This window comes from Ranitomeya imitator, chromosome 2 (genome assembly GCF_032444005.1).
Source record: "Ranitomeya imitator isolate aRanImi1 chromosome 2, aRanImi1.pri, whole genome shotgun sequence".
NCBI classification, from domain to species: Eukaryota; Metazoa; Chordata; class Amphibia; order Anura; family Dendrobatidae; genus Ranitomeya; species Ranitomeya imitator.
In genome coordinates, this window is record NC_091283.1 from 391,888,797 (window position 1) to 391,904,279 (window position 15,483).

Here is a 15,483-nt window from a genome sequence, read left to right on the forward strand (position 1 = left end):
TAGAAGCTATGTTGGGCTTTAGGGCAGAAGTGGAGGTTTACCAAGATTTTTTTTCAGGAGACCATCTATCTTCCTATCCATTCGATCCTTAAGCTGCGAAGAATCCTCAAAGGGAAGTGCCATCTTTTTAGCACTCACCAACTCTTCTATACACTCAGAGGAGAAAAGATATTTTCTAGCCTCCGAAACCCTAGGGGCTGTAGAATCTTCCCATTTCCCCGAAGATGAATCATAAGAGTACTCAGACTCTGGGTCGGAGTCATCTATCTGGATCTTTCTCTTTTTAGAGGGGGATGGTCCTGGAGAAGGGGGTGGGGTAAAGGCAGCTAGGGAGGACTGAACCTTCTGTTTACCCAGTGTATGGATTTCATCGAGGAGAGAGGGATGCTCAGCTTCAACTACTTTATCCGTGCACACTTGACAGAGCTTTTTCTCCCATAGCGAGGGAAGCTTCATATTACAGGGGCTTTATGGGCAGACTTGTCTCTCTAAAAGAAGAGAAGTGTAAGCAGAGAGATAAATAAACCCAAATGCCCTGGACCCTAGGCTAGGACCCACCCCACATACAGATTTACTGAGGCTGGGGCAGCGCTGGGCTCTGCAGGAGCAGGGCATGAAGCACCATCCATACTGGGGGATCAGTCTTACCTGGAGGTGTCTTCTGGCAGGTTTTTAGAGAAAATAAACCCTGCCCTCAGTGCAAGCGAGGTTTCCCCTCTTCCTCCCTAGGTCAGTAGTAGGCTTCCGCGACACGCGTCCTTTATGTCAGTTCCGGGACACTGAACAGCACGCGCAGGAGGAAAGACCAGAGATCTCAGGGAGGTCTCTGGCATGGGGATCACTGGCCCGCTTTACCCACCGCAGGGGCGCAGGTGGGCCAGGAAGGTCCCAGAGTCCACAACGAGGAGACAGGAGCAGTACAGAGGAGGAAGGCAGAGCCCACGACCACCACTGCCCGGCTAGAAATATAAGGTAAACTGCAGTCGCCGGCCACCGAGCATACCAGATAACCTCTCCATGCCCCATGGGGGACAGAAAAGACTGGCGAGTAGGGGATGGGAGGGGCTTTTAATCTCTTGTGCTTCCTGTTCCCCATTAGGGCATGGAGGTGGAAGGTGACTAGAGATATAGGGAAAGGTTTCCCAGTGAATCAATTTAGTAGGGGTTCAAATAGTCATCAGCTTTTCCATAGCATGGGTCCTAGCCATCTCTACGAACCATTCTTATAAAGAATAGGGGGGTACTGAATTTCAATGAAGTTTTATTATTGTTTTAGCTGTCTAAAGTAGATGCCTTTTAATAGTGATTTTCTTATACACCTGTTTGGGCATAGAAAACATGTAAAACATTGTAGCCTCTTGTGTCCTAGGTGCTGATACGCCTGTCAACTCCTTAATTACTCTGATGACATCATCCCAGAATGTTTCTAGAGGGGGCAAAACTACTATACATGTGACATCATCTCACGCACCCCCCAATACCAACATAGACTAGATACCTCAGGGAACCATTTATGTAAAGTGTTGGGGACGCAGTATGACCTTGAATTAATTGTATAGCTTGCATCTTCTAATTTACTGGTCATAACCAATTTGTAGGAGAGGAAAAAGCATTTGTCCCACTGATACTTCTTAAATGTGCTTAGGAGCACAATTTCTCAAGCCTTGCAAAATGGAGGAAGGTTTTCCAGATCTGGGTCTGTCAACAATTCTTATATACCAGAGATGGCATAGAGTGGCGACACACACTTTCAAAGGGATTAAATAGCTGACAGATTCCGGATGACTGTCCAGTGAAGAGTAAATATGTTGAGGTTTTATGTATTCAAAATTATGACGTAGCCTCTGAGGACAGTCACCTAGGATAGTAGAAAGGGGAAAGAGAATACCAAATGGAGCTACTTGGTGTATACGTAAAGACATCTTTTTGGAGCTGGCAAGGAAGGAATTTGCGGAAGCGTCAAGTGGAAACTTATAGTGATCAGTTATAGGCATCAATGGTTATCTTAAGAACATTGACTTTGCCAAACAAGGAAAACTCTACAATTCTGGGAGTTAAGATCCAACCCCAACCAGGAAAAAGACATTTGAACATTGAAAGAGAATAGCCTTTAGATCGGGAAGGGAGGGGGGGACATCAATGCACAGATAGTTGATATTGTTCCTTGGGGCCATTTAAAATGGAAATTGGACATCAAAGTGTTCCCTTACTGTTGATGTGGAAAGACATTTAAGGCTTCAGATTCGTCAATATTTATCTTGAATTGTGACCATTTCTCGAAACGCATCAATTCAGTCAGAGAGGGGCCAGATATATGGATTGGTAATAGTTATGTGAAAAAGTGTTTGACCCTTCTTGATTTCTCCTTTTATATGTTTGTCATACTTAAATGTTTCAGATCTCCAAACAAATTTAAATGCTAGATAAATATAACACAAGTAAGCACAAAATGCAGTTTTAAAATGAAGGTCTTTATTTTTAAGGGAAAAAGAAATCCAAACCTACAGGGTCCTGTGTGAAAAAGTGATTGCCCCCTAAACCCAATAAGTGGTTGGGCCACCCTTAGCAGCAACAACTGCAATCAAGCGTTTGTGATAACTGACAATGAGTGTTGTACAAAGCTCTGGAGAAATTATGCTCCATTCATCTTTGCAGAATTGTCGTAATTCAGCCACATTGGAGGGTTTCTGAGCATGAACCACATTTTTAAGGTCATGCCACAGCATCTCAATCAGATTTAGGTCAGGAATTTGACTAGCCAGTGGTAGCCACTCCAAAGTCTTAATTTTGTTTTGTTTTAAGCTATTTAGAGCTGGACTTGCTGGTGTGTTTTGGATCATTGTCCTGCAAACCCAAGTGCGTTTCAGCTTGAGGTCATGAACTGATGGTCAGACATTCTCCTTCAGGATTTTTTGATAGACAGCAGAATTCATGGTTCTATTCACCACCGGAAGTCTTCCAGGTCCCGAAGCAACAAAACAGCCCCAGACCATCATAATAGCACCATAATATTTTACTGTTGGTATGATGTTCCTTCTCTGATATGCTGTGTTACTTCTACACCAGATGTAATGGACATACATCTTCCAAAAAGTTCAACTTTTGTCTTGTCAGTCCACAGAGTAGTCTCCCACAAGTCTTGAGGATCATCAAGATGTTTTCCGGCGATAAGCCTTTATGTTATTATTGCTCACCAGTAGTTTTCATCTTGGACCATCTGCTATGCAAACTATTTTTGTCCAGTCTCTTTCTTTTGATGGAGTCATGAACATTGACCTTAACTGAGGCAAATGAGGCCTGCAGTTCTTTGGATATTGTTGTGGGGTCTTTTGTGACCTCTTGGTTATGTTGTCCCTGCACTTTTGGGGTAATTTTGGTCAGGGGAAGGTTTACCACTATTCCATATATTTTACATTTGTGCAGAACTGTGGCTCACTGGATTCCCAAAGTTTGATAAATGCCTTTATTACCTTTTGCAGACTGATAGATCTCAATTACTTTTTTATGATTTGTTCTCGAAGAAGACCGTGATCTTCGAAACGCGTAGGAACTGGTAATACAGCGCTCATTACTTTGGTCGGTCACGTGACAACCTACGTCACGCGAGGTCCTGCTCGGCGTCTGCTGCAACACAAGTCTTGATTGTGTGTTAGTCCTATTCGCGGACCACTGGTAAGGATGTTTTTAGGGGGTGTATGTCTCCGGCCGGGACTACACTCCTGAAGAGAAACATTCGTTTGCTCTTGGACTTCACTTGGAACCGCACCTACTAACTTGAGACTGATGATTTTGCCTATTAAGAAGGTAACCGCTAGCACTATGCACTTTACCTAATCAGACTGCCAAAAAAACTTTGCAGCATTTGGACTATTTCGGCCCATATTCTCATAACCTGGTGGACTTTTCTTTATATATGGTAGTGTAGGTAATCTGCGGATGTAATTTTATTACGGTTGATTCTTGTGTATTGCTGTACGGTATTTCTGCTAAATATTTTTATCCTTGTTTCTATATGATGGAGAATATTTGGATAGCGCAAACATTTGAATATTTTACATGTCTGATTTTTGACAAATTTGTGGTTTTTGTCCTGTTTTGCAGCTGCATTTCTCTCCTAGGAATAGCCATTCTTTGCACTCACCGTTATATTTAAATCGGTATATTAATTTATTGTTTAACTGTTAAAATTTTGCCTTGAACCTGTGGAATTGAGGGAGAGCTGGTATTTGTATAAATAGTGAATAAAATATTAAATATTCCATAGTATGGTTGATAGATGGGGATTCAGAATGTAAATGTAATTTCTCTTAATCGTTTTAAAAGCAAAAATAAAGGAGACATTTTTCACCATTTTTTAATTGACACCCGCACAATGTATAAGGTGCCTCAAACCTATTTTGTTTGTGCATGCTAAGAATATTAAATGGAGTGAGCAAGTAGTGTTCCTACCTGGGGGGCAGTGAGTGTGGACTCCCGGGCGCCCACCTGGAGCTATGCTACCCTTAACTATATTGGCATGCATAGCATGCGGCTCCCTTCCCTGTAATCAGATGTATTCATGTCCTGCAGTGGAGTGATGAGGTTGCACACAGCTGACCTTATTACCCTGGGACAGGAAGGAGCATGGAGGACAATATGGAGATGCGGAAGACATTATGGAGAAGATGGGGGACCATATGGGGGTGTTAGTCTTCAATATGAAGAAGTAGGGGGACAACATGGTGGAAAAGGATGGAGAGGGGGTTGTATTGAGAAGTGGGGGCACAGTGTGGAGACATGAGAACTTGTGGACAATATGGAAGGACCATATTGAGAAGAAGGGGAAAATATGGATAGGTGGTAATGTGGGTAAACAGTATGGAGGATTGGTTGTACAATATAATGAAGTGGGGGACAGTATGGAAAGGTGGGGTGGTAGTGAATGGTAGTGATATGGAGAAACTGATACAGGATGGAGAATTGGGAGCATGTGGGGACCATATAGACAAGTGGGAGTATGAAGGGATTTTATGTAGAAGTCTGGGGGACAGTATGGACAGGTGAGAGCAAGGGTTGACAATACTGGGAAGTAGGGGCACAGTATGTAGAGATGGAAGTGTGGGGGGACAATATGGAGAGCTGACAGTGTAGGGGACAATATGAAGAAGTGGGAGAATAATATGTAGAGATGGAAGCATGAGGGGACAGTATGGAGAGGTGAGAGCTTTGGGGACAATATGAAGTGTAGGTACAGTATGGAGTAGTTGGATTCATGTACTGACAGTGGATATGGTAAGGGGAGGCCTGATAGTTCACTGTTTAGCACTGCAGCCTTGCAGTCCTGGTGTCCTGGGTTCAAATCCCACCAAGGATAATATCAGCAAGGCGTTTGTTCTCTATGTGTTTGTGTGGGTTTCCTCTGAGTACTCCTGTTTTCTCCCACATTCCACAGACATACTGATGGGAAATCTAGTTTGTGAGCTCCATTGGGGACAGCAATGTTAATGTATGTAAAGTGCGGCAGAATATGATAGCGCTATATAAGCAATGCATAACAAATAATGGATTCATGTACTGACTGTAGACCTGATCATGTACAAATGTACCAGTCCTTAACTGATCAGAGGTCATCACCCGGCTGAGGTGGTCACCTTTCTGTCCAAAGTGGGAAAGGTAAGCAAGTTATAGAGCCAAAGGTTGTAGGGACTTTTATTGTATATGAGAGGTGTTAATATCAGTGTACAGTATCATGTGTAAAGGAAAAACCACAAAAAGAATAGTGTACTAGTCCAAGAATAATGAATATAAACTTTATTACATATCAATAAATTACAAAGGTCAAAAATGACAGCGAAAGCTAAAATTGGCTAGCACACCTCAACTGCCTAATGGGGGACGGAGCAGTGCAAACATAACAAAAAATAATCACTCTGGTGAATATAGTGCATAAAGATCAGTGTCCATCAGAATACAAGAACGGAGCAACATAATATCTACCACATGATCAACGACTGTAGACAGCATGGTATCATAAAGCAGGGTAGAATATATTAAGCCACCCTTGAGGAAGGTTGATCCGAAACGCGCGTCGGGTGGGTGGGGACGGTGTGGTGCAGCATTGTTTATCTATCACAGGTCGGTATGCTCCTTAATATATTCTACCCTGCTTTATGATTCACCGGAGTGATTATTTTTGTTATGATGTTTGTACTGCTCCGTCCCCCATTAGGCAGTTGAGGTGTGTTAGCCAAGTTTAGCTTTCGCTGTTATTTTTGACCTTTGTAATTTATTGATATGTAATAAAGTTTATATTCATTATTCTTGGACTAGTACACTATTCTTTTTGTGTTTTTTTTCTAGTTCTCATTAATGTGTCCTGTACATGCTTATGATTTGGCTTTTTCGTTATATGCATGACTATGATGTTTGGTTAACTGTTTAAAAGCCTCACGTTTCCTATGTTTCTACAGTATCATATGTGCAGTATGCAAAGGAGGTTATAGTGCTCTATTCATCTAGTAATGGTGGTTCTGGCATTGCATTAATTTACCAATAGTGGTTTTGGTGCTGCATACATGTATTGACGGTGGTTCTGTGTATAGGGGAGGTGTGGTGCTACCATACTGTAAATAGGGAAGCTGTGAGGACATCATACTCTGCATAAGGAAGCTGTGACTCCACCATACTGTATATAAAGGAGCTGTATATTGGACACTAGTAAAGAGAGAGTATAGTAGCCCTAAAAGGGGCAAAATGTGGACACTTTTTTAGGGCATTTGCACAGTGCATCAATCTTTTCAATGGAGCAAATTTACCACATAGATGGGACTTTGTAAGGGCACAGTGGTGGCATTATTACTATGTAAGGGGCACAGTGATGGGCATTATTACTATGTAAGGGGTACAGTGGTGGCATTACTACTATGTAAGTGTCAGTTCACATTATGTTATGTGAACCCGTTTAACGGACTACGTTACACCACAGCATAACGCGGTGTAATGTAATCTGTTAATGCCGCCATTGTTTGTAATGGCTAGCGCACGCCCACATTGGGCGTGCGCTAGCGATGTGCCGTCATTTGAGTGACGGACTGCGAACGCTGCTTGCAGCGTTCGCGGTCCGTTCCTCGCTAGCGCAGATCAGGGATCTGCACTAGCGGGATCGTCTAACGCGATCCCTTTTGGGACATTGCGTTAGCGCAGTCCGTAGTGCTATGCGCTAAATGGACTGCCCTAACGCAATGTGACCCTAGCCTAAGGGGCACAATGGTGGCATTATTACTATGTAAGAGGCACAGTGTTGGGCATTATTATGTGGGACAGTAAGAGCAGCTCTGTTTTTGTACCAAGTAATAGGGACACATACAAAAGCAGTGGCTCAGTATTGGGGTATCCACAGGATGAGCAGTTTGTGCAGGTTGTGTATAGATGGTGACAGGGTGGGAAATGTGAGAAGTCAGAGTTTTTGTTGTAATCTCTGCAGATGAATCGTGACTGGAAGAAATTGTCATGTCAGTGTAGGCCAGATGGAAAAATGAATTATTCCACCAGAAAGAATGTCAGCTGTAAGTCACTATATATAACTGTACTGTCATTACTTGTATGGTCTGCAGGTCTGGTATCTACCACTATATGTTCGCCATATGGTGGTAATCTCGAAAACAAAGCTGTCATCTGCTGAGGTTCTTCTCTACCCACATTCAGGGTTCACCACCATAGTTGTACACACAGTACCTGGTTAGGGGTCCACTCAGATGTTTCGCCCCCTACTTCCCCACATGAGCTGAACCCCTAGTTATGCCTCTGGAGGGAGACCTATGATAAAGCGGTTGTCCACTGCTCAGAAAAGTCCTTCTCAATCACTGTTTCCCACAAGTAAAATAATAGCAGCTACACCCAACACCGAGTAGTGGACAACCTCTTTAACCTTCGTCCGGCTGAGTAGGTACAATTGTAACTATTCCATTTTAAAATTGCAATAACTTTTTTTTTTATCGAAAAGCCGTAGAGGGCTGAAATTTCGTGACATCTCTGCAGTTTTGGTCGAGAATATATTGGCCAAATTTTAATAAAATATATATGAAGGTACAATTGTACCTCTGCAGCCTGTTAACGTTGTAAAATTATGCAGCCTGACGAAGGTTAATAGAGATGAGCAAATTGGATCAGAAAACGATCGCCAAACATAAATTCGGCGCAAATATGGCACATTTGGATTCCTGATCAGAAACCTGAGCAACATTTTATGAAATCGGTAACATTCGGTAAAAGTGCGGGAAAATATTTGCGTTGCCACAAAAATATTTTCAGCACTTTAGCAACGATAATGGTGGTGTTTTCTAAACGTTTGGCACTTGTTTGATGAGGCGAGGCGGTTTGCAGAGCTCAGAGGTGCCGTGTTCTTGGAAGCACGGCACAGCAGTAATTTTGTTTCATAACTTTATGTGTGCACATTGCGGCTAGCCAATCGGGGCGCAGGAGGCAACCACAATGTCCTGACACCATGGCTTGTGTCATTCGCTGCTGAAATCACATGTCCCTCTCCATATAAATATCTGACATGTGGGTTTAGCGCCATTTTGACACTGACACAGCGCAGAGAGGCTGCTCCTGATGCTGGCATTGTTAGCAGCAACATTTCAGCTAGTTAGTTAGGCAGTTGTATATCAGCCAGATAGTGTAGCTAGATACTGTCCTGTGTGGCTGTAAAATTTACCTTCCACATTTTTTTTTTGGGGTGGGGGGGCATTACTGAGGTTCTCAGACAAAGCCAGCAGGGCACATGTCCTACAAGCGTGATGTGCACTGCTATTGTGCTCTGTTGTGAATTCTGTGGCTGAGTTCACTTCTGTGGTCACAAGTGGTATTGCAGTCTCTGGGCTTCCTCCCTCAGGTGTTTTGGTGAGCTCGTTGGCTGCCTTGCTATTTAGCTCCACCTGAGTCTGTCTTCCTTGCTCCTTGTCAATGTTCCAGTGTTGGATCTGAGCTACTGCATCTTTCCTTTGGCCTGCTGCTCTGCTAGATAAGTGCTTCTAGTTTGTTTTCTGTTTTTTCTGTCCAGCTTGCTATTAACTTTTGCTGGAAGCTCTGAGAAGCAAAGGGTTGCACCGCCGTGCTGTTAGTTCGGCACGGTGGGTCTTTTTGCCCCTTTGCGTGGTTTTCGTTTTAGGGTTTTTTGTAGACTGCATAGTTCTCTTTGCTATCCTCGCTCTGTCTAGAATATCGGGCCTCACTTTGCTGAATCTATTTCATTCCTACGTTTGTCTTTTCATCTTGCTAACAGTCATTATATGTGGGGGGCTGCCTATTCCTTTGGGGTATTTCTCTGAGGTAAGTCAGGCTTGTATTTCTATCTTCAGGCTAGTCAGCTCCTCAGGCAGTGCCGAGTTGCATAGGTAGTGATAGGCGCAATCCACTGCTGCTTATAGTTGTGTGAGGATAGATCAGGTACTACAGTCTACAGAGATTCCACGTCTCAGAGCTCGTCCTATTGTTTTTGGTTATTGCCAGATCTCTGTATGTGCGCTGATTACTGCACGCTGTGTTGCCTGATTGCCAGCCATAACAGTACAAGGAGCCACACCAATGATTCCCAATAGAGGGAAAAAAGAAATCCTGACATTATTTTTTTTTCTTAGCTCTGTCTTCAGTCTTTTTTTTCCCCTAGACATTAGAGTGCTTCAGGACACAGCTGTGGACATGGATATTCAGGCTCTGTGCTCCTCAATGGATAATCTCGTTGTAAATGTACAAAAGATTCAAGATACTATTGATCAGAAATCGATGCTAGAACCAAGAATTCCGATTCCTGATTTGTTTTTTGGTGACAGAACTAAGTTCCTGAGCTTCAGAAATAATTGTAAGCTATTTTTGGCCTTGAAACCTCATTCTTCTGGTAATCCTATTCAACAGGTTTTGATTATTATTTCTTTTTTGCGCGGCGACCCACAGGACTGGGCGTTTTCTCTTGCACCAGGAGATTCTGCATTGAGTAATGTTGATGCATTTTTCCAGGCGCTGGGATTGCTTTACGATGAGCCTAATTCAGTGGATCAGGCTGAGAAAAATCTGCTGGCTTTATGCCAGGGTCAGGATGATGTAGAAGTATATTGTCAGAAATTTAGGAAGTGGTCAGTACTCACTCTGTGGAATGAATCTGCACTAGCGGCTTTGTTCAGAAAGGGTCTCTCTGAAGCTCTTAAGGATGTAATGGTGGGATTTCCTATGCCTGCTGGTTTGAATGAGTCTATGTCCTTGGCCATTCAGATCGGTCGTCGCTTGCGCGAGCGTAAATCTGTGCACCATCTGGCGGTATTGTCTGAGAGTAAACCTGAGCCTATGCAGTGCGACAGGACTATGACTAAAGTAGAACGGCAAGAACACAGACGTCTGAACAGACTGTGTTTCTATTGTGGTGATTCTACTCATGCTATTTCTAATTGTCCTAAACGCACTAGGCGGTTCGATAGCTCTGCCGTTATTGGTACTGTACAGTCCAAATTCCTTTTGTCCATTACCTTAATGTGCTCTTTGTCATCGTATTCTGTCATGGCGTTTGTGGATTCAGGCGCTGCCCTGAATCTGATGGATTTGGATTATGCTAAACGTTGTGGATTTTTCTTGGAGCCTTTGCGGTGTCCTATTCCGTTGAGAGGAATTGATGCTACACCTTTGGCCAAGAATAAGCCTCAGTACTGGGCCCAGCTGACCATGTGCATGGCTCCTGCACATCAGGAAGTTATTCGCTTTCTGGTACTGCATAATTTGCATGATGTGGTCGTGTTGGGGTTGCCATGGCTACAAACCCATAATCCAGTATTGGATTGGAATTCCATGTCGGTAACCAGCTGGGGTTGTCAGGGAGTACATGGTGATGTTCCATTTTTGTCTATTTCGTCATCCATTCCTTCTGACATCCCAGAGTTCTTGTCGGACTTTCAGGATGTATTTGAAGAGTCCAAGTCTGATGCCCTACCTCCGCATAGGAATTGTGATTGTGCTATCGATTTGATTCCTGGTAGTAAATTCCCTAAGGGTCGTTTATTTAATTTGTCCGTACCTGAACACACCGCTATGCGCAGTTATGTGAAGGAGTCCCTGGAGAAGGGACATATTCGCCCATCGTCGTCACCATTGGGAGCAGGGTTCTTTTTTGTAGCCAAGAAGGATGGTTCGCTAAGACCGTGTATTGATTACCGCCTTCTTAATAAGATCACTGTTAAGTTTCAGTATCCCTTGCCATTGATTTCTGACTTGTTTGCTCGGATTAAGGGGGCTAGTTGGTTTACTAAGATTGATCTTCGTGGTGCGTATAATCTGGTGAGAATCAGGCAGGGAGATGAATGGAAAACGGCATTTAATACGCCCGAGGGTCATTTTGAGTATCTGGTGATGCCGTTCGGACTTGCCAATGCTCCATCTGTTTTTCAGTCTTTTATGCATGACATTTTCCGTGAGTATCTGGATAAATTCTTGATTGTTTACTTGGATGACATTTTGATCTTCTCAGATGATTGGGAGTCTCATGTGAAGCAAGTCAGAATGGTTTTCCAGGTACTGCGTGCTAATTCCTTGTTCGTGAAGGGATCAAAGTGTCTCTTCGGTGTGCAGAAAGTTTCATTTTTGGGGTTCATCTTTTCCCCTTCTACTATCGAGATGGATCCGGTTAAGGTTCAGGCCATCCAGGATTGGACTCAGCCGACATCTCTAAAAAGTCTGCAGAAATTCCTGGGCTTTGCTAATTTTTATCGTCGCTTCATCTGTAATTTTTCTAGCATTGCCAGACCATTGACCGATTTGACCAAGAAGGGTGCTGATTTGGTTAATTGGTCTTCTGCTGCCGTGGAAGCTTTTCAGGAGTTGAAGCGTCGTTTTTGCTGTGCCCCTGTGTTGTGTCAACCTGATGTTTCTCTTCCGTTCCAGGTCGAGGTTGATGCTTCTGAGATTGGTGCAGGGGCGGTTTTGTCACAGAGAGGTTCTGGTTGCTCAGTGTTCAAACCATGTGCTTTCTTTTCCAGGAAATTTTCTGCTGCTGAGCGTAATTATGATGTGGGCAACCGAGAGTTGCTGGCCATGAAGTGGGCATTCGAGGAGTGGCGTCATTGGCTTGAGGGTGCTAAGCATCGCGTGGTGGTATTGACTGATCATAAGAACCTTACTTATCTTGAGTCTGCCAAGCGCTTGAATCCTAGACAGGCCCGTTGGTCGTTATTTTTTGCTCGTTTTGATTTTGTGATTTCATACCTTCCGGGCTCTAAAAATGTGAAGGCGGATGCTCTGTCTAGGAGTTTTGTGCCCGACTCTCCGGGGTTATCTGAGCCGGCGAGTATCCTCAAGGAAGGAGTCATTGTGTCTGCCATCTCCCCTGATTTGCGGAGAGTGTTGCAGAAATTTCAGGCTAATAAACCTGATCGTTGTCCGGCCGAGAAACTGTTCGTCCCTGATAGGTGGACTAGTAAAGTTATCTCTGAACTTCATTGTTCGGTGCTGGCCGGTCATCCAGGAATCTTTGGTACCAGGGAGTTGGTTGCTAGATCCTTCTGGTGGCCATCTCTGTCACGGGATGTGCGTGCTTTTGTGCAGTCCTGTGGAATTTGTGCTAGGGCTAAGCCCTGCTGTTCACGTGCCAGTGGGTTGCTTTTGCCCTTGCCGGTCCCGAAGAGGCCTTGGACACATATTTCGATGGATTTAATTTCTGACCTTCCCGTTTCTCAAAAAATGTCGGTCATTTGGGTGGTCTGTGATCGCTTTTCTAAAATGGTCCATCTGGTGCCCTTGGTTAAATTGCCTTCCTCCTCTGATTTGGTGCCTTTGTTCTTCCAGCATGTGGTTCGTTTACATGGCATTCCTGAGAATATTGTTTCTGACAGAGGTTCCCAGTTTGTCTCGAGGTTCTGGCGAGCCTTTTGTGGTAGGATGGGCATTGACCTATCTTTCTCCTCGGCCTTCCATCCTCAGACTAATGGCCAGACCGAACGAACCAATCAGACCTTGGAAACATATCTGAGATGTTTTGTTTCCGCTGACCAGGATGATTGGGTGTCATTTTTGCCGTTGGCTGAGTTCGCCCTTAATAATCGGGCCAGCTCGGCTACCTTGGTCTCTCCATTTTTCTGCAATTCTGGGTTCCATCCTCGTTTCTCTTCAGGACAGGTTGAGTCTTCGGACTGTCCTGGTGTGGATTCTGTGCTGGACAGGTTGCAGCAGATCTGGACTCAGGTAGTGGACAATTTGACCTTGTCCCAGGAGAAGGCTCAGCTTTTCGCTAATCGCAGACGCCGTGTGGGACCCCGACTTCGTGTTGGGGATCTGGTTTGGTTATCTTCTCGTCATATTCCTATGAAGGTTTCCTCTCCTAAATTTAAACCTCGTTTTATTGGTCCGTATAGGATTTCTGAGATTCTCAATCCGGTGTCTTTTCGTCTGACCCTCCCAGACTCCTTTTCCATACATAATGTATTCCATAGGTCGTTGTTGAGGAGATACGTGGCACCTATGGTTCCATCTGTGGAGCCTCCTGCCCCTGTTTTGGTGGAGGGGGAATTGGAGTATATTGTGGAGAAGATTTTGGATTCTCGTGTCTCTAGACGGAAACTCCAGTATCTGGTCAAATGGAAGGGTTATGCTCAGGAAGATAATTCCTGGGTTTTTGCCTCTGATGTCCATGCCCCAGATCTTGTTCGTGCCTTTCATGTGGCTCATCCTGGTCGGCCTGGGGGTTCTGGTGAGGGTTCGGTGACCCCTCCTCAAGGGGGGGGTACTGTTGTGAATTCTGTGGCTGAGTTCACTTCTGTGGTCACAAGTGGTATTGCAGTCTCTGGGCTTCCTCCCTCAGGTGTTTTGGTGAGCTCGTTGGCTGCCTTGCTATTTAGCTCCACCTGAGTCTGTCTTCCTTGCTCCTTGTCAATGTTCCAGTGTTGGATCTGAGCTACTGCATCTTTCCTTTGGCCTGCTGCTCTGCTAGATAAGTGCTTCTAGTTTGTTTTCTGTTTTTTCTGTCCAGCTTGCTATTAACTTTTGCTGGAAGCTCTGAGAAGCAAAGGGTTGCACCGCCGTGCTGTTAGTTCGGCACGGTGGGTCTTTTTGCCCCTTTGCGTGGTTTTCGTTTTAGGGTTTTTTGTAGACTGCATAGTTCTCTTTGCTATCCTCGCTCTGTCTAGAATATCGGGCCTCACTTTGCTGAATCTATTTCATTCCTACGTTTGTCTTTTCATCTTGCTAACAGTCATTATATGTGGGGGGCTGCCTATTCCTTTGGGGTATTTCTCTGAGGTAAGTCAGGCTTGTATTTCTATCTTCAGGCTAGTCAGCTCCTCAGGCAGTGCCGAGTTGCATAGGTAGTGATAGGCGCAATCCACTGCTGCTTATAGTTGTGTGAGGATAGATCAGGTACTGCAGTCTACAGAGATTCCACGTCTCAGAGCTCGTCCTATTGTTTTTGGTTATTGCCAGATCTCTGTATGTGCGCTGATTACTGCACGCTGTGTTGCCTGATTGCCAGCCATAACAGTGCTCCATGCACGAGTATAGCATTCTAATTAATATATCAGTAGCTAAATGTGGAAAAGCCTGCTGTATCTCACCTTGTAGCTAGTTAGATAGCCGGTTGTATATCAGTCAGCTAGTGTAGCTAGCTAGTGTCCAGTGTGGCTGTTAAATTTACCTTCCAGCACTTTTTTTTCTATTTTGGCCATACTGCACAAACAAATCCTGCAAGACACCTGTTTTGCACTGCTTCTGTTGTGATCGATGCAAGAGTATAGCATTCAAATTCACATGTAGCTAGTGAAAAAAATATTAAACAGCCTGCTGTATCCCACCTTGTCATTTAGTGTGGTGGTGAAATAAAACTTTAAAACAGAGGCGTAGCTAGAGCTTTTGCTGCCCGGGGCTGTTCCCGAGTTTGGCGCCCCCCCCCCCCTTCCTCCCCCCCGGCTCAATACACACAAAGGTTACCAAAAATGGTTTTCCTGTTTTGTAGAACTTAAACTGGGCCTAATGGTGTCACCCCCACATGCCAAACCTGTGACTTAATACCACCACACCATGACCAGACCACATAGTGACCGAATAATACTACATGCAAGGGACAAATACCAACGCACCATTTCCAGACCACATATTACCACCACATAGTGACTGAATACTACAATACTGATCAGTAATAAAAAAAAAAATAACACAATACTATCACCATAAGTGCCAGTATTCACAGGAGATCTGTACTTAGTATGCAGTGTCTGTGTAGAGGTAATACAGAGATCACTGGTGGTATTATACACAGGAGCGCTGTATATAATGTATAGATAATACAGTGATCACTGGTGACATTGTACACAGGACCGCTGTATATAGTATACAGTGTATAGTGTCAGTGTATAGGTAACACTGACTCACCAGTGACGTCTCTAGGTGAAGTCCTTCATCTTTCATCCAGCACAGACCGCCATCATTCCTTCCAGCCAGGACTCGTTTCTGCAGGAAATAACACAGTTATATCGAGCT